Source organism: Erithacus rubecula (assembly GCF_903797595.1).
Source record: "Erithacus rubecula genome assembly, chromosome: 2".
In the NCBI taxonomy this organism is placed as follows: domain Eukaryota; kingdom Metazoa; phylum Chordata; class Aves; order Passeriformes; family Muscicapidae; genus Erithacus; species Erithacus rubecula.
Window position 1 is genome coordinate 38,240,375 of NC_136685.1, and position 20,038 is coordinate 38,260,412.

General features: G+C 37.4%; 1 long non-coding RNA gene across 1 annotated transcript in view; it reads left to right on the forward strand.

The window, feature by feature from the left end:
* Window positions 1-1,386, forward strand: part of LOC306798629 — a 191,275-nt gene extending 189,889 nt beyond the window's left edge. Inside the window, exons 6-7 of the long non-coding RNA XR_013773417.1 lie at window positions 637-840; window positions 1,138-1,386. This is a non-coding gene — a long non-coding RNA (uncharacterized lncRNA). The remainder of the gene's footprint in view (window positions 1-636; window positions 841-1,137) is intronic.
* Window positions 1,387-20,038: the final 18,652 nt, after the last annotated feature.

Genomic DNA, 20,038 nt, shown 5'->3' on the forward strand with positions numbered 1-20,038 from the left:
TTCTTCATTCAATGAAAGTCTGGTTAAGTTCTCCCTAAAAGAGGTATTTTTAAAAATATTTGTAAAAAAACTCCATCTTTTGAACTTGGAACTCACCATCATTTTCACAAAATCATCAGGAGCTGTTAATATATTGATGAACATGTGGTGACAACATTAGCTATTAATCCCTTTGAGATTTGCTGAGGAAAAAGAGATCTCCAGATTCAAGTAAACCTTATTGCTTTTCCAGCCCAGCATGAGGAATTCCTGATTCCCCACTTGTCTGTTGTGTTTAAATATTATAACTCAAATATGCTTACATAAAAGCTTATTGATTGGAAGAATCACTTGCTTTTTGTGCATTAGTTAACCAGACTGCTGTTTTGAAATCTGTCCAGGAACCCACAGTGGAACCTTTCCTAATCCATCTGTTTAAGTCTCAAATGGTTTCACTGCTCCAGTCACTTACCAGCACTGCTGGAATGTTAGTGCTTTATGATTAAAGGATATTGTTGTTCTTTTCATCCATCATCCTGGAGTTTGCTATTAATAATAGTCCTTTATTTCTTTTTTCGTTTTCTTATTTTTTTTTTTTTTCTGTTTCCTTAAAAAGCTGCTTAGATTTTCTGTTATTCTCTGTTTTCCCTCATTCAGATCAGTCATTTATAGCAATGAAGGTAGAGGGACAAAAAAATAAATTACATCAGTGCTTTCTGGAAAATATGCACTGCCTTGCAGTATTTGAAAAAAGAATGGGGGAAAGACAAAAGAAAATTAAGCTAAATGTGAGAGAGGAAAAGGTGAAATTGTAACTGGAGATGTCAAACTATACAGAACTCTCTTTGACTCCACAAACATGTATGAATTCTTGCTTCCTACTCATAGCAATGTCTAAATACATTTTTTTTCCAGCATGTACTTGTGATTGAATTAAATTATTGGGAAAAATCTGAGATTTAATTTCTATTCAAGTATACCATAGTGTGTGAAAAAGAGCCTACTATACTTCTCTAAAATAGCTAAGCTATGTATGGATATAACTGCTGATCAGTGACATTTCAAATAAAACGAGGAACTTATTTGGTTTTTCTCTCTCTCTGAAGGAAATGGGACATAAATTAAGAAAATAATAAAGAATTTTTTTTTTCTTTATAGGTGGATAAGAGTCATGGGTGTTAAAGGAGACATTAATCAGGCTGGTGTGAAAGATCTGATCCCAGCTTTGGTCAAGAGGGACGAGTGTCATCCTGAGAGTGCTCCTCTCCTCTCCGGGACGGGAAACCGGCGGAGTGAAGCCCCGAGAACGCGCCGCGACTCTTCATATTCAATCCACAGCCCTGTAAAGAGATGAAAAATGAGCCTTGTCCAAAGCTCTTACCTCAGCACCCAGTGGCAAAAATAAAATGTGAGCTTGGGACCAGGTCTCTTTGAAGCTTATTTTTTCTATTTTTTTTTAAACTCTCCAACAGGCCTCTGGTGGTTACAGGTATTGATCGTCAGAAAGTAATCTGTTCAGGTTTGGGGGCATGCCAGACCGAATCCTGGAGTATGTTCCTTCCTCTCCAAGGACACATCAAGCTTTTTACACTGTCCACACTGGCATGCTTGTCAGCTGTCTGGCTTCTTTGTCTTTACTGCTTCCCTGTTTGTGGAAAGCATATAATTAAGCCTCCCTTATACAAATATTATACATTACTACTCTAGAATTTTCTGCCAGTGCTGGAGGGTTTTTTTACCCCATTTTTTAACCCTCATTTTTCTTCTATAATCATTATTTGATTCCCTCTGGCTGCCTGCTACTTATTTGTAGTAGTACCATTCATCCATTGAGACTTTTCCATCTGTCACACAGTTTTGCTTTCCCTCTCCAGAAGCTTTCTTCTCCTACTGTGCCATGCTTGATTTTTTGGGTTTAGTTGCATGTGTGTATGCTCTTTTTAGTATTTTTTAAAAATGCTTCAGTATTCAGAACAAATACAAGAAGAGAAAAATCCCCCAACATAGCAAAGAGCAGCTCAAATCCAGCACTGCACACAGAAACAGGATGAGCAGAATGAGATTCCTGGTGAATTAAGGAATCAACACGTATAGCCAGGGCAGAACTAGTGGCCAGACTTTGCTCTCTCTGAATTGTGTTCATTGCCTTCAAAATCTTCCCAGTGTTGTGCTAGATAAATAGGTGATGTCAGGAAATGTTGCATTCCCTCTGCTGTACTGACTCGCTTTGGTGTATTGATTATAAAGACTATCTGAGGAAAACTAAACATACTGAGGTACAATACTGTGATTGCTTTAGAGAAAAGTGTCGCAAAGTCCCTTACTAAAACAAGATCGTGGTCATATCCTACATTTAAAATTAAGTGAGCAAATTTTTTGGCCAAGGTTAGATATTAGAGAAATGCAGCACTTGTTAGTGTTTCCCACATGAAATGCAGGAAGGGCTAAAGTCAGTAGCATAACCCCTCAGAACTATTGTTTTTTCTCTGTGTATCTTCAACCCCTATTGAAGAAAATCTTAGTTTTTAGCATGAGCAAGAATAGGAAATTTAACAGCAGCTCTACAGATCACTTGCAATTGAATCAAATCTCAAATCTTTAGTCTTGGAGAACTCACAAAATTACATGCTTTCTATAATAAATTTTGAATATCTCTTTATCAATTTTCTCTTCTTTTCCTCTTATGTATCTCATTGTATCTTCTTATGTTCTTGTTTCAAAAGTTCCTGCAAGTTTATCATTATTATGAGGATTAGTAAAAAGTATGTGCTGTGTTTCCAAAAATCTCTTTTGTTTTTCCAGTGGAAATGCTTCCATTGTTTATAGAATTGCTTCTCTGGCTGTATAGAAAGTGTAGGTAATCTCCAAGCAAACACAAAAGCTGTGAGTGTATCCTTGTTTAAATGGTAATCCCCAGAAAGTTTCCTTTGCTACCAGCTACTTCACTGCACTGTTCTGAGAAAGAAGTGGGTGGAAAAAGTCAGAATCTGCAGTATGTACTTGTATGGGCAAATGCCTGAAAATGTAGGTATTTTATAACAAAATCTGTTTATTAAGTATGCATTTCACATGTATTCTTCATGTAAAAGTAAGGATCATTCAGACACAGCTTTTACTTTACTTGAACCTTAAGGTTCTTTGCAAAGAAAATGGTTCCTTTTCTGGAATAAGTTATGAAAATAATATTTAAGAAAATGAGTGAGAAGGCAAAAGGGGAAGGAACGTGAGAGAGACAAACAGCAGTCCCTCCTGATCATTGAAAACTTTTCTGTGTTTCTTCTCAAGAATAAATGATTGAAAAATAATAAGGGTAAAAGGTTGGGTTTTTTTGCATTTGTGTGTGTAATCACAAATTTGATGGTCCCACTGTACGATCAATTCACATCTATATCATTCAAGTCTGTCCTGCCTGCTCTGGAAGACTCTCAGTGGGTGAAATTTCACAGCTGCACAGTGAAATATTAAAATAACTTTTTCTTTCAGAAACTTAAGTCTAATCTTCACCACCCCCCGAATGGATTAAGCAAATATATAATTATCTCCTACACCATAGTCACTGTTCAAATGCCTCCTTCCATTTTCTTTGGTTTGAGGTTAAACAGGTGCAGCTCCTCTGGGCTTTCTTCACAGGCCTGATGATTTACATTTGACTCCAGCTGATCCACTTCTTTCCATCTTGAGGGCTCAGAAGTACCTTCAGATTGCTGGGCTGCACAGACAGGTTATTTCATCTGCCTTGCACATGTTGGTAGGTTTTTTTTTTCATATTAAAAAAAACAACTCATCACATTCTTTGACTTTTTTTTTTTTTTAGGTTATTCTTAAATTTCTATTTATTTGTTTGTGGATACTGAAAAATGAAGTAAATTTGTGTGGCAGTATGATGAAAGAAATAGGGCAGGGACCTTACAGCCATGAAGCTCAAAACCAACTCAATTTGTGGATGTGGTAAACCAAAGCGCCTGCATGGTCTTCTGAGTTAGTTTTTGGTGGTCCTGTGAGGAGCAGGGCTTTGGATTCTGTGATCCTTGTGGGTCCCTGCCAAGTCAAGATATTCTGTTCTGTGGACACGAGATGATGCTAACAGCAGTGGGAATCTTCACCTGTGTAGGAACACATCCTCATAACCTCCTAGAGCCAGGGGCTTGATGTGACAGGCTTGCTATTGGCCCTGTTCTGAAAGTGTTTTATTCCCATACGTGTGAACTTAATGAAAGGGAGAGGACAAAGAAGAAGAGAGGGATTGTTGCATAGCCTAGGGAATCTGTAGCACAGGATGAAGGAATTTCACTTTGCACTGGGCTTCTGTAATCTTGGCAAGAGTTGAAAAAAAAATAAAATTAATACTACATCCAGATAGCTGAACAATTTTTAATACAACATAAAACAATAGTAAAACTACACCAATGTGACCCAAGTGATGAAAGTAGTCTCCAGGGAGAAATCTGGACACGAGAAGGACTGTGTGCATCTTTAAGTGCATAATGAAGTAGGCTGTTTTTTTCATGTGAGGCAGCTGGAAATAAAGATACTATTTATTCAAAGTTACTATTTTTCAGTAGGAGTGTGTATAATCTTTTGTGTACAGCACTAATCTGAGAATCAAGTTCTGTCTTTGTGGCCAATATTTTTTGTCTTTTTCTTTTACGAAAATGAACTAGAGTGGCTCTACCCATTAACTGAAGATTTTCTTTTAAAGGCTACTGCTTGTTTTTCCCTTCCTTCCTGCTTCATGCCATCACTTTTAGATTTCAGAGCCATAGTCCAGAGTGCTTGTGTTAAATGAATATATTTGACAGGAGTTAAGTCTTTTGGGCATTGCAATAGGTTTTCCTCATCTTGGCATGTGAAGACTGAGAGTGTTCTTTGACACCAGCAGCAGAGGATGTGAGCACAGCAACTTTCAGGGCATCAGAAGTGTCAGCATAAGGAAAAATCAGCAAAAGTAGACAGTGTTGAGGTAATTTTCCCGCACTGAGCCATGAATTTAGCCAACTGGTGCTCCTGTGAATTCTGGGCTGACAGAGTTTCCTTCTTTGTTGCTAAATATCACATAAAGTGTTCTGTCAGCATCAAGACTTGTTCACTCCCTTTATGTAGTAAAATAAAAATATATTCCTTATGCCCATATTTGAAATTTGAGCATAAGTTAAAGGAAAAAAAAATAAAAAAGAGAATAAACCTTTCCAACAGGCCAAAACTACGTTTTGGAGGTTCATTTTTCAGAACATCATGTAGTCAATGCTGTCGAGAAGAGCTGAAGGCGAAAGATATGTAGGGCACAAGTACTAAAAATTGAAAATCTTACTCCCATTAAAATGCATGGGATTTCTGCCAGTTGCCATAGACATCAGTGGCAGCAACATCCTGCTTTTTTTTCCTGTTTTTACTTTCTGCTTTCCTCATATTTTTATTTATTTTTGAATCCTGAGAAAATTAAATAAAACACACATTGCTGGAATGGTTTCCAGTGTGTATATCAACAATTTGCTAATGTTATTAGGATAAAACTGATTTAGTTGTGTTCCAAATTTCATAGTGATGATTAGAATCTGTGGTCAGGAGGAATTATAGCGACAGGTTAGAGGTACTTAAAGACAAAAGTGAAAGGCTGGGCTCTCTTTCTGTGTGGCATCACAAACATCAGATGAGAAAGTGAAAGCTCCGAATCACCAGAGAGCTTTCAATTTTAGCATGGCTTTGAAAGGAAGATATCTGCACCTGAAGAGTTTTGCATGTATACATCACTGACAAAGTGTACATTTGTTTGCACAGATCATTTCTTCTGTTTTTCTTGTTCTATTTTAAATGTCTAACCTCTTAAGTAGTGGTACTTTGCATGTAATCTGGATCTAATATCTTTACTCTAATATGTACCACAACCTTGAAATGAAGTAATCCACTACAAAAAGGGCACAAAAGTTGGTCATTGGAGGAATTTTCTCTCCCTTCAATGCCCATAAATGTCTCCAAGTCAGAATCACTGCTGCTTTTTTCCAGTTCAGCTTCAGCAGCTGAGATGCTTCAAGAGGCTGTTCTGCATCCTCCATCCCAGGAACTGCCTGTGGGACGGATTGATGCCCAGAAGTTTCCTCTCTGACAGGGTTTGTCACTGCCACTTGCCAAGGACAAAATGTGTGTGCTAGGCTTAGGAATCCAGATACTGGCAATAACCTGGCTGTCTTCCTTGGGAACTTCTGAGTGGCTATTTCTATAAATATATCTCCATTTCTTTAGGACTTTACTCAGGAAAAGTATTGACTGAAAAGTGTCAAGCAACACAAAGACCTTGACTGTACTCAAAACAGTAAAGGTTCAGAGTTGACAATAACTTTATCCAGTATGGAAAGAAGCCTCTTGGTGTATTTTTCTCAGGTGTCCAACAATTGCCAAGATATCAATCTTTGACACTTGTATTTATCAAAATGAAGAATGTTCTCCTATAACAAAAGAGGGATCCTGAGTTTCCTCTTTCACTCATTTCTCTCAGTGCTGTTATGCAACTCTCATATAAATTGATTCATTTAAACTCAAAGTGATATATAGGTTCTTTCCCTTTAGGTGTTAATATTTTTAGGTTAAAAAAAAAAGGCTTGAAAAATATCTTCTTGTCCTTTTGACCTCCAATAAAAATGTGATGATTTTTCTCAGCATTTTAGTTAAAAACATGAAGTCAAGTGAATTTATTGTATGAATTGATTAAGAAAAAAAACATGAAACCTAGATAGTGTATTTCTGAAAACTTAATTTCCTAAAAGTACAACATTTTTCTATACCTCATAAATATTATACAGGATCAGCCCTGGAAAGTAAATAAAATGTAATTACTATTGATGCTTTATATGATGTTCAGACTTTTTAAATGATAATCCAGGATTAAATCTTTGTATAAACTAAAGTAGTCTAAGTAATTTTACCTTAATTAGTGCGCCTTTTGTTTGTGTAAAAACTATGCTGATTTTTTTAAAGCAATTTCAATACATGGAGTAAAACAAGCTGCAAACACACCAGTTTAAGGATAATTAGCACAGCCCTTATGGTGCTTCTCAATTTTTTTCTGTATGGAAAGGTCAGTAGAGATCAGTTTGGAAGGGCAGGTTACTGTAGAATGTGTGGAAAACCACAAGCCGTGTTGCAGTCTTTGTCATGCCAAATTGTTGGTGCCACTTCTGGCAAAATAAAAGGATACCTTAAGTTTCTCTGCTTGCAGTGTAATCAGTTTTGAGGCAGCATTTAGGGCAAGAAATTACTCAACCATGTCCCCCTCCAACCTCCACCCTTTCTCCACCCCACCCTTTTTCCTTTTTTTTTTTTTTTTTTTTTTTTTGTCACTGATAAAACTGTAACTAGGTTTTCTGGGAAAGTACATCATCCAGTGCTTCCCCACGTCTTCCCTTGAACTGCTTCTTTTGTCTGTCTCCATTACACCCGTGTGCAGTGACACAATGTTTCTGCACAGTGGGAGCTTGCAATCTCTGAAGAGGCTTTCCAGCATTGCTTTTTAGACTGAAATCATTACAATCTTCAATAGGTACTTGGATTTGAAAAACTAGCACATTATTATTCTCCGGACTGTCTGGATGTAAAAAGAGGCTATTTTCTTGCTTCCTTTTATTTATTTATGTCCCTGGGTACACATTGCCCTTACACCTAACTTTAGTTTGTTTGGATCTCAATTGGAGCTGCAATTCAGATGTCTTGTGCTGTTTGTGTTTTTCTTTCATGTAAGGTTTTACATTATAAATGAGAACTCTGTCAGAGAGATTTATATTTTGGTTCTACTTAATGCTTTTGAGTTGCACATCCTTTTTTGTATGTGTAATTATCATAGTTATTATTATCACTAACATGGTGCAGCATATTGTAGGGTATGTTACAATAAATGTTATGATGTGTAGAGTAACAGATGTTTGTTAATATGCCTATGATTTTTAAATGCCAACAAGTTGCATAGCTTCAGAGGACATTCAAGTTATCTCGTTTGATATCCTCTAAACCACAAGCTGCATCTGTTGTACCAGTGAAACATTATCCTGAACCCAGGGACTTTGGTTAGGTTAATTTGTCATGGGACACAACAGTTGTTTCCTCTAGCAAGAGGAGGAGAGATCAGGATTCTAGCAGCACCTGAGGACTGTGCTGTGAGTGGAAGTGGATTAGGAAAGACTTGTCCAGGTGATCCTGGCTATGCTCTGTGGCCCTTTCTGCAGAAAAAAAACTCCAGACTCCTGCTGAAGTGCTGCTGAACTCACCAGAGAGGAAACTCCTCTCTTACCCTAAGCCTGGTGCATGTTTACCCTGGACATGTGAGCAAGTGATGGTCAAACATCTCAGAAAGACACTACCACCATGTCAGGGGACATGCATCAGCCTTGTTCCTTTTGCCTAACAAATACAAATCCCCTTCTCCCCCACCTTTCCATTTTGACTGTTTAAAGGCTGTAACTCAATAGAACATTAAAGATTCATAGTATAGACTTTTCTAAAATATGCAAAATGGAAAATTCAAGTTTTATTTCATCACAAGCAAGGCAAGAACAGATACAGACCAGCCTCTACAGTCTTTGTTTGGTCTTGTAATGAATACAGAGGTTTTCTCTTAGAGGATGAACTTCTGGGGTTCTGTTGAATGGTTAAAGCTCTAGGAAAAAATATATGACAACAGTTGCATAGTCTTTCCAGGGAAAAAGCACAGATCAACAGAATCAGCTGAGTACAGCCCAGTTACAAAATTACTCACATTATATTTCTCAACGACAATAACAAAGATGCATCAGAGCCATGGTTTGTTTAGAAGTAACATTTAACCAATTTTGTATTGGCCACACCTGCAGAGACTCTGGACTAAATTTCACAATTCTGAATAACTGTGAATGTCTCTTTCCTGATGCTCAGGAAATTTTTATTTTGATGGAACATTTACCTGCACTCAAAAGAAAAAAAAAAATCAGAAAAATTCGTGCAAGTGATTTAAAAAACTGTCTAAAAGCACTCTGATGCTGTCATTGCTAATAGGTGATAGAAATTTCATTGATGCAAAGAGCTATGTTATTCCTGGGCATCAGTTTGATAGCTAAAAGACCAAGAGGTATCTTGAAGCAGTGAGAAGAATCAATTCTTGTATCCAGTCTTGAATTTTTACTCAGGCCCAAGGAAAGAAGAACAGAGCACAGCATTTTCTATCGAAATGACAGAGCTGAGACTTGCTCTGTTTTCTAAGCAGCAAGATTTCAGCCTGTTGCATTTATTGATACATGGCTTATTGTGTTTGTGCAGCTTCCCAAGCATCAGTCCTATCTTCCACTCATTTTGTGGCCTTTTGAGGATGGCCCAATCCTCACTAACCTAAATTAGCATAGAATGGGTGCTGCTGTACTGTAAGCTATCACTGTAATTTCAGTATACAACCAGATTTTGATGAACATAAACACTGGCTTGAATCTATGCCAATGTCATTCTTGCTGTCCCTGGATAACATAACTCTGTTTAGTAAAGCATGTGTCATGTTTTCCCAGCTTCTTACAGTTACTCAGCTTTAACCTGCTGGGCACACTGGGATTCTAAGGAACCTGGACAGAAAAACAAGCTGCTGCTGAAAACAACACAGGGATCAATATCTTGTATTACTGTAAAAATCCTTCTGGGCTTAAAACCTTATTTTCTTGTGTTTGGCAGGGAGCCCCAGAGAGTAGCAAGGAGGGTGAATCACAGCAGTTGTAGCAAATGTGCTCCAGCAGAAAGTGTTCCTGGGTTTCATGGATTTGAAGTGTTTTAAGGCCAGAAGGGGCTGTTGGATTGTCTTGTCAGACCTCCTATTTAGCAGAGGCTGTAGGACATGCTGGTATTAATCCTTGCCTTACATTCAGTAACTGCAAAGAAAGGTCTGTACCTTTCAGAAAGGTGTCTGATCTTGACATCATTTTTGGCAGTATTTTCTGCTGTTCTGGTGGTTAATTGTCCTTCCTATGATAAATGTGGACTTTATTTTCTATTTACTTATCTTTGACTCCCAAAAATCAGATCTCACCATACCTTATTTAGACTAAAGAGACTTTTAAAAGCGGTTTCTGATTTTTGCATGATCAGATTCTCTCTTCTCTAACTCTTTCCTTCATAAGGAGAAAACTGTCTCAAGGACTAAAATGAAAGGCAAGCATTTCAAAACTTTAATTCTTGTCATAATTCTTGGTCAATTTGGACACATAAAATCACCTTAACATTTTAGATTTCAAACATACACAAGGTGTACAAGATATTCAGAGAACTTTTAAGTAATAATAAATAATAATAAATAATATTAAAAAATATTCTTTCAACAAGGCACATTTGGAAAAGAGCATATTTCGCCCCCAGAAAATCAAATTTGTGAGCTGTACTCTACAAGGAACCTGCATTACCTGAGACAGTCATGCATTTCTCAGCTATGCCTAGTTCAACAACTAGATGAATACATGAGAAAGAGGTATCTTAAGAAGCCCCAAATTTAAGGGCTGATCCAGCTTCTGCTGCAGTCAGAGTTTGGAGGGGGCCACTGGCTGCACTAGAGTTTAGATCAGGACTTTGCTGAACAGTATGATTGTTGCTTGCAAAGATGATACATTTAAATATGAAAAGTAATGAAGTAAGCATAGCAAATTGTGGTTTAGTTGGAATCTAATTTTCATAGCTTTTTTAAAAAAAAATTAGAGATAGATATCTCTATTGTAAGTAAAGAAATACATAAAAGTAAGATACAGGTAAAAAAGATGGCTGCATAAATTAAACTGTGTCTGCTGGAGTTATTAACATCACAAAGCTACACGTTAGAGGTAGAATCCTGACCTCACTGAAGTAGAAGAGATGTGCTGCCTTTAGAAACGTAAAATTTTCTTATTGATTTGAATTGGATAAACGAAATTTCTCTTTTACTTCATTAAAGAGCATAAATTCCGTTGCAAATATAAACTTGGGGCAGAGAAATTACCTGTTATCATAGATATGCAGGGGAAGGAAGTGGGGAAATAGGGAAATATAATATAATAATATATACTAACCTTTTTAAAAAAGGCATCATGTTCAAGGATGTACTGGAGAGGGTGGGTAGATTCACCAAAGTTTTCCAAATTGCCTTCAGGATATAAGAGATTAAGAAAACCTGCTGTCTGTCAGCATGCCATGACCACAGACAGTGTTGGCCAGTATGTTTTAGCAGTGACAACCACAGGTAAATCCAAGTGTGAATTTTTGCACTGTCACAAATGGATGTGACTCTATCACCCTCATTTATGGGGTGATTTCACCTAGACATTTAGGAATATAGCTTAGTGCAGGAGAAAATCTTTAATGCTCAGAGTTCTGAATGCCTCTCTTCATTAAGGGTAAAGAGCTCTCAAAATCTTCCCTGAGTTTTTTCTGCATAAGGAATTATAGGTGGGTTTTTCAACTTGGCATTTTAAATGGTAGGTTAGATGTTTAGAGCTGGCATCCTGAAAAATTGCCTAGTGTCCTAAATGTTGTTAATTTCTCTTCTTCTGTTATGTAGGAAGGAGAAAGGAAAACACTAATAAGGTACTTCAGTCATATATGCTGAGAATTTTTCCAAACAGCAGAAATCTTTTCAGAGGTCTGGATCATTTCCCAGTGCATCACTATTAATGTCTCTGTTTATCTCACTTTATCATAACTTTGAATATGAAGTAACTTTTAATAATTTCACTTTTAGCTTAGCACTGCAGAATCTATTATTCCAGGGCTGGAATCACATGCCATCTCAAAACCCAGTCAGTGCTGTGTAAGTGCTTTGAATGATGACAGATCAAGAGAGAGTGGGTCTGAATACATAATTGCTCCAACACACAGTTAATATTGGTGGATAAAGCTATGGACACACAATTAAGAAAACATGCCTGATAAAACAGTTCTTTTTAAATAGATGGGAATGAACTATAACTAGTTACAAAGGCTTGTGAACTTCCCTTCCCTTGCCGAATGTCACTGCCTCAGATTGCCTTGGCAGCCTCATGTATAGTGTTTGCTTCATGCATAATGATTTCCCTCTTTCCCCCTTTCCTTGAACGGTTTTGCCTTTTCGACTAGTTACTGTTACCACCATTTAATAAGAAGCCTTTCCTTGGCTTTCTAATCGAAAACTTGCTTTTATCTTTCTTCATAAAAGAATTGAAATGGCTTCTCTCAGGTTTCTGTAGCCTCTGGGGAGATAAGGACCCTGCGGTTAACAGGATGAGAGATTTTTGTTTAGAAATTTTTATTTAGACAATGAAAAATGACCTCTGTAAACTCAAAGCGATCTTATTTTGGGGCTTTGGGCTTCTGGCAGATAAATCAATTGGGCCCTTGGGACAGCAGAGGAAAAACCTTTGCAGTAACTATGTCAGGACAACGCAAGAGATTTGTTGTGAGGATGCAGTTGTGTTGAAGGTAGAATGCACTTAAAAATAAATATCATTTTATTTTCTATAAAATATTCAGGATTTGGATAGTAAGCTTTTCAGCTGCTACAAGAAAATATATTTTTTTGTTTGATATAAACTTGGGGAAAAGCCTGATTTCTTCTGGGAAGGGGGAAGCAGAGGCAAGGGAGTTGGGGGGATACAAAGGAAAGATGTTTTAACAATTAAATATCACACAATTAAATATCTTCACAATAAAGAACTTATGAAATTCTATCTTCTCTATTTCTCTTTTAAAAAAGAAACCCTTTTTTCTGATATGAAAGTCTCCTATCTGAATACAAGGAATTCATTGTATTATTTTTTAATTTAAAAAAAAAAAGATTTTATAATTACCTAGTTAAGGCTATGGCTTCAGCAGAGTATCACAACAGTTTTCACACCTATGTGTAACCCAAAAGAACTTTTCAGATCTTCACAGCATGAACTTGCAGAACATATTTGCTCTGAAGAGCAAGCGTAGAGTTTTGCTGTGCATTCTCTACCTGTTTCATGCAGAGCGCAGCTACAGAGTGAAAAGTTATGCAGACATAAATTGCAAATTTGACAAGGGAGCAAATGAGGAAACAGATGCTTAACTAAAATGTATTGATGTGCAATTGTCAGTGAGCTGGTGGGTGTTGAATAACGCAGTTAAGATGCATCAATGGAGCCTTATTTCATCTTAAATAAAAACTAATGTAAATAGAATTGGAGAGTGTGATACAAAGTAATGAAAGGCAGATAAATGCTTGTGAAGTTATTGCCACCCCACCAGATGCAGTCTGACATTTGTTGGTGCAAAGCACCCAGCCCTGGCAGTGGGCTCTCGAGCTGCCATAAAGAAGCAAGGTCTGTTGAGGAGGATGTCTTATGGACCCAGCTTCCCATCAGGAGGCAGCTGAGTTTGGAGAGGTGGCAGGTTATGTAAGGTGTAAATGCCACAAAAACCTTCATTACTGTTTACTTGGTTAAGGAAGGGATGGCACAAGAGCAGAATGAGTTTGCAAGTTTTTTGGTTCTATGTTACAGAAGTGGACAGAGGATTTACATCCTATGTAGTGATATTGTTTCAGTTTTAGTTTGTATTCAAAAGCTTCCTATTTCTCTAATATGTGTTTTTTTTTTTTTTCCTCAGCAATAAGACAGCTTCAGATAAAAATCTAAGAAATTAACAGAAGTGCCTTTTACACCATAATGCTGCCATGTGACCATTTAGCTATTATCTACTTGTTTTTTTTCCAGAACATAAAGTTAGCCACAAAGCAGCACTTACCTGGATTCCTCAGTACCCTTCAGCCTACCAATAACACTGATGCTGTCTGTATCTCATTATCCCTGGGGCAGTAAGATATGCTTGTAAATAAGGCATGAAATATTTTATCAGAATTATAACAATCAGCAGAACTGGACACACATGTATTTACTAGGAATCATTAAGCAGAATCTCCTTGCAGTGAGTGAAACTGAAATGAAGCAAAGTATCAGAAAAAGAGTCACTTACAAGTTTTTAGTGCTCCAATCACTGATGTCCCAATTTTTATTTTGCTGTTATATGAGAAGAGAAATTGTTTTTGAGAATGTTACCATTTTTTCTCCAGTTTGCAAACATTGGCATTGAAATTCAGTCCAAAATTCCACTTTTAAACAGCAGAATCTCTTTAGAAAGCCTGACAATGCAGTTGAACTCGGCCAAAATACATTAATTCTGGTTTAGCTGAAGTTCATCATCCTCATCTCTCTCTTGCAAGACAGAGAAATTCTGGAAGAGTGTCCTTCTGTGGTTTTTTTTAGCTTTGCCTGTGAAACCAAGATCAAATTGCATCCTTTTTGCTAAGTAAATGTATGTTTATGACACCACAGCACTGTGTGTGCTCACTGTGTGTGCAGGTGACTTGTTTTTGAGGCTAGTAGTCCAACTCTTTTTGCTGTTTGAATCCCATGGATTTCTGCTCTGTGGAAGGCGTTTTGTGAGCATTAGAGAATTCAGCCTTGCAGCCTTATGACACTGACAGGCTGCAGTTTTGCTTGCAGTGTAGCACAGTGGTGGTCAGCACAGGCCCCCAAAACACTTTTGCCTTGTGAACAGTTTGGGTGTGGGTCCCATGCTGGGTTTATGCTGCAGGAAAAGCAGCTGGGCTCTCCTCACATGAAACATTAGTGGAAAATCAAACGTATGGCAAGATGAGAAGGCAAACTGGGAAGGACTGCTGGGAGAAACAGTGCTGGCATCTTGGATGCATTTTGCACGTTCAGCTGGGCTGTGGGGAAGCGGGTTCCTGGGGAGCCACCCTTACTGTTCTCCTCTGGGGCGTTTTTGCTTTTCTTCCTCTCCCTTTTTCTCCTGAGATATGTGTGTGTGAGTTTGCTGTAGGGTTTGCTGCAGGTTTGCCATAGTTTTGCTGGTCTTTTTGAAATCAGCCATTTCCTAGAAGAGTGATTATTCTACTCATACTTCATAATTAGCAAATTTATGTTCCCTTACTCTTTCTGAGTGCTTTTTCATGGGGCCCAAAATTCCATTTCTGAAGGCATAACATCAATAAATGCAGTAGTTAAGGATGACAGCAGAATGTAATTCTTGTGCTTGATGATTAGAACCTGGAAAGTCCTTCTAGACTTTGCATTATGGTCTGTAATGTATTTAACTTGCTTGCAATCTGTAGTGAAATTCCTGGGTAAAGAGCTGAAGACATTTGGCTCCATCCTGCTGGTCTGTCTGTGTCCTTTTTTTTTCTTTCTGGAAACCTGGCTGTTGTGCTGTAGCCTAAAACCAGGGTTTGTGCTAACATGAGTTTACACTGATGCTGAGGAAGTTTAGGTTCAACTGCATGCTGGTCTAGCAAAAAAGATTATTGTGGACCACAGCCTGAGAGATTCTTTTCCACTGAACCTCGTCAGCACTCCCATTTTAGTGCCTCTTTGTACCACAAGAAAAATGCTGAGGGATGTTGGTATTAATGGCAATAACCCTCTTCAATGCCAAGCAGGTAATTCTACAAATAGACCATCATCTATTTCAGAGGTTTGAACTAAGAACTAAAGAATGTTTGTTAAATGGCTTCTCTTTTCCAGTGGAAGCTGGACATTATGAAACTGTAATGGCTACTGGGAAAATGCTTTCCAATAAATTTTTGTCATAAAAAAAAAAAAAAAGAACCCATAGCCAACTGTAACATCTAAGGCAGCAAGTAATTTCCTTTCTAAATTTTTCTACATAAACAATGTGGGCTGTAATAAAAAGAAAGAATTTGTCTGTTTGAACATTTGACTTTCTCATGAAAGATTTGTCTGAACTGGGCCCTCATGCTGGTTCATGTCCACATAACTCATCCTTTACAGTCATAGACTGATGTGACACAGGGTAATAGAAAGTGATGCATTGCCTGAATTTAAAGGAACACGGACTATTTCAGGATCGGCTGTGCAGTATGAGATCTGTATCAGATTTGAAACAAAGCTAACCAAGCAGACAGAGCAGTAAGATATCTATAGCATCCATTAATCAGTATATACTATGCTGTTGCTGTTTTCTTTTTTTTCATTTTGGCTTTTCTCTGTGTGTTCACCAGTTAACATTATTTGCTCAATGCCTTTTTAAAAAAAAGACATGTACAAGGTTACTTGGGAAACCATTTAGAAATCTTTTCTCCTCTCTGTTCTTTAATTTCAGGGCAAGAAATCATTATTTTCTAACCACAAATACCACTCCAGAGTATCATCTGTTTGTCTACATAAGTTTATAGTTGTCAAAACACAAAGAAGTCAGCATTTGCTGCTGTTGGATTGTGTTGTTCAAATGTTCATTCTGTACATGTGTGCCTGCACCTTCATGACTTTACATCTGACAGGAGATAATGATGGCAGTGGACACATGAGAACATTCCTACAAAACCTACCTTTCCCTTGGTTAGATAAAACACTGATAATTTTTAAAATTTCCTTTCATACCAGTAAACTCCTTGGAATCCTAGGGGCAAGTTCTCAAAGGAGCAACACAGATCATCATTGAATGGCCAATGCACTTCTGTGAAGTAGATTCAGATGAGACCTTAAGAAGTGAGTTTCTTTATAATCTATATGCTTCTGAGAAGCTAAAGCCACACTCTATGCTAGGAAAATGTTTCGTATTATTTTTCTCAGTCTTTTCCTCTGGAACCTTCTTGGGAAAATGCACAGGAGCTCCAGGCATTCAATCCTTATCTTCTGAGGTAACAGCCATCACTGTTGGGCTCTGCTCTTTCCTCCAAGAGCCAAGAGCTGGCTTTTTCTTTGCATCAATTTATCCTTTACCTGTGTTTAATCCAGCTTCAGTTGTACTACAACATAATATTAGAAATCTCAGTAGAAATACAGTCTTCAGCTATGACAGCCTTGGTGGAGAATAGTTCAGTAGAGCTGGCTTTTTATTTTGAATTTGGTTAACTTTGAAATACCATGGAGGACAAAGCATTTTTATGATGCATTACAAAAAGCCTTGCAAAACATATATGTATTTTAAAAAAAAAAATTTTATTATCTAGTATACCTTCCTTCCATTTAAAAATTTCAAACTGTGCTTCCTCACTGTTCTGTTGCCTTCTATCAATGCTCTCTTGGTATGGTGTATGTTGTAAAATACTTTTCCAGCAAAGTTCTTATGAGGAGTACCTTAACAATGTTAATCTTTACATGTTGTATCTGGCAAAGGACTACTTGGGTTGCCCAAATATGAACCAGAATAATATGAACCAGATAATCATCAACCAGTTTGTTTAAAAGAGCAGATTTTTTTTAAAGTTGTAAAATGTTGTCCATCAGAGACTTTGCATGATAAGAATCTTTCTGCTGACATTACTGAAGTACAGAGAGCACAGTCCTCACACTTAGCACAAATCAGGCATTTACTAAACAAGCAAAGAGGTGTGTGCCTTTAAAAAGTTTTTCATAGCAGTGTATTTCATATTTCTTTAAAAAAATTAATGCTACTTTTTCCATAGTATTGCTGTGACATTGTGTACTATAAAGTTTTAAAGTCAGACACCTTCTAGCGATAAGAACTTCAGAAGCAAAGCCTGCTGAAACCATCTGAACTGCTTCAAAAAGAGCATCCTCCTCTCAGGGATCAGCTATTTTTCCCAAGTTTGAAATTCTAACCTGGTAAATAGCATCAACAGGGGACTTTTCCCCCAACTCTTTTGGAGAACCCCACAGATATGAATATCTTCAAAGGAGGATCTGTTAAAAAATGTAACAGTCTTCAAAGGGGAAACACCACCCTCAGCAATCTGAAGTTCTTTAAAGTGGGAGCCCACCAGCACTATGAATCCTCTGAGGACTAACTCCCAGAGCACTGTGGAAATTTGTAAGAGAACAAGCCCTCTCTCCCAAATACCCAGTAGGCTATTATTTTCCTTTAAAAGGACTCTTACATGTGTACATTTATAATTACAGAAAGGGTCTTATTTAACCAGAGCCCTGTAGAACTCTCTTACTTTTAAAACAAATATTGATTAAAATAAAAGAATGACAGAGGAAAACAATTTGACTTTGCTATTCTCCTTTTTCTTCTTTTATTTATACCTGATCTCAATATAATACACCAATAACACTTGGCTCGTGCAGCTCTTTTGATCTCTGTAACTGGAAAGTATTCTTTGAGAGTTGTGAAGAAATATTCTCTGAGCACAGTTATCCACTTATACTGCTGGTTAACTGGGAGTCCAAATACTCTGGCAAGGGTTTGGGGTACTGGTCTCCACCATCCCCCTCTGTGAAAGAATTTTATTAGGTAGGGGTAGCTAATGCAGGCATTAAATCCATTATCAATTGCCAAATTGATTGCCTTCCAGGCACTCCATGGATGTCCAGATACGCTGGGCAATGAGGCAGATGCCTCCAGGAGAGGAGAGATGCTGAGGTGGCTTGGGCTGCTCATGAGCATCCTTGGGTGCCTTCCCAGATATGGATGTGAGCATGTCCTTCAAGCAGCAGGAAATTTGTCATGGGCTGTTGGGAGGCAGGAGAGCCCTGTTTTGCTGAGATGGAGAATGGCTTGCCTGAGGAAAGTGCTTGTGTCAAAGCCAGCAACTGAAGTCAGTTCTCCCGAGTCCCAAATCAGAAGAATGGTTGGGGGTTTTTTGCATGTTTTGCATCATCAGTCAATAACACAACTAAGTAGAACAGAATTTTTCCTGACCCCCAGGGTCTTTGAATGAATAACTCAAATGCTGGGATTTACTAGTAAAATTTCTGACTTGTTGAAGAAATGACAGAAATAACTAAATTTTACCTTTAGAAGCAAAAACATCATGCTCCATTCATGTATTTATTAGCTTCTTCTCTTTCACAATGCTGCATGATTTATGGCTTCTAATGTAACTGTAAAATCTGAACCTCTCATATGTTTAGTGATGTTTGATGGTTTGATTTCCTGCTACTAAGATGATCCAAAAATGTGTGCCAAGAATATGATGCTTGATAGTAGCCTCATCTTCCACTCTGTGGAGGAAAAAAAATCTTTTGCAGTATATGGTAAATATCTTCATACTTCTTTAATGATAGAATAGTATGATATTTGTCACTTTTTTATTTTTTTTCCTTACTAAAAAATCTTTTGTTTGGAAGATTTTATATGATTGGGTCTGCTACCAATAAACACATTTATCCCATTAGCAGACTAACTGTGTTTTGCTGTGAGGCACTGATAGTTGCAGCAGTGTCTATATCCAGCAGCATCTGTGGTTAAATCTACTTGCCAGTGTGAGGGAAAGAAGTAAACAGACAAGTTGAAGGATACTTTGATAGCTCTGGGCAGGCTGCAAGGAGTCTTTAACAAGATAGAGGAATTTCCTTCCATTATGAGATATGACAATTAGTCCCTCCATCCAGATGTGAGAACCTTTTGCTAACTATTTCTTTGCTAGCATTTATGCCAGGTGGGAGAATTTGATAAGAGAGAGATAGCTATGTTCAGAGCAAGCTTTCCATTGCTGTAAAGCTCTCATGGAGTCCAGGTGTCAGAAATGTGGATGTAGACATGGATGTAACTAATGCTTCTGCTTGGTAAATCCTGTATCTGGATATGAAACCTAAGAAAAAGGACAAAATTAGTGAAAGTTTAAACTACTTGCTGAGAAAATTCACTCTCTGAATTCTGCTGAAGCAAACTATCTCAAAAAACAGAACACAAGTCATAACAAACCATAAGTTCAATGTGTAGTATGAAATGCTGTATTCTTTCTTGCTGGAATTATGTTGGATTCAACAGATTTACATCTGAAACAAATATAATATGGTTATTCACAGGAGATGAGAGGAACGATTTTTTCCAGTAAATCTTAGTCTTCATAATGCAAAATTTACAAAGCTACTGACAGAGGAGAAAGGTGCAGAAAATGGCTGTAATACCTTTATTTTCCTACTCTTATGTTAACTGCTAATAGCATAGAAACCTTCAACAATGGTTTTGAACTGCAGAACATTTGTCAGTTTAAAACAAAAAAAATCAGGTATAAAAAATGAAATGTTTGAGCATGCTGTAATGCTCAAGCCCAAAAGGAAAATAGGAAGACTCTAAGTTTCCTGAATCTCGTCCCAATTATATTTCATTTAATAACACTCAGTGAAATATCTAGTGGCAGGGGAAATGA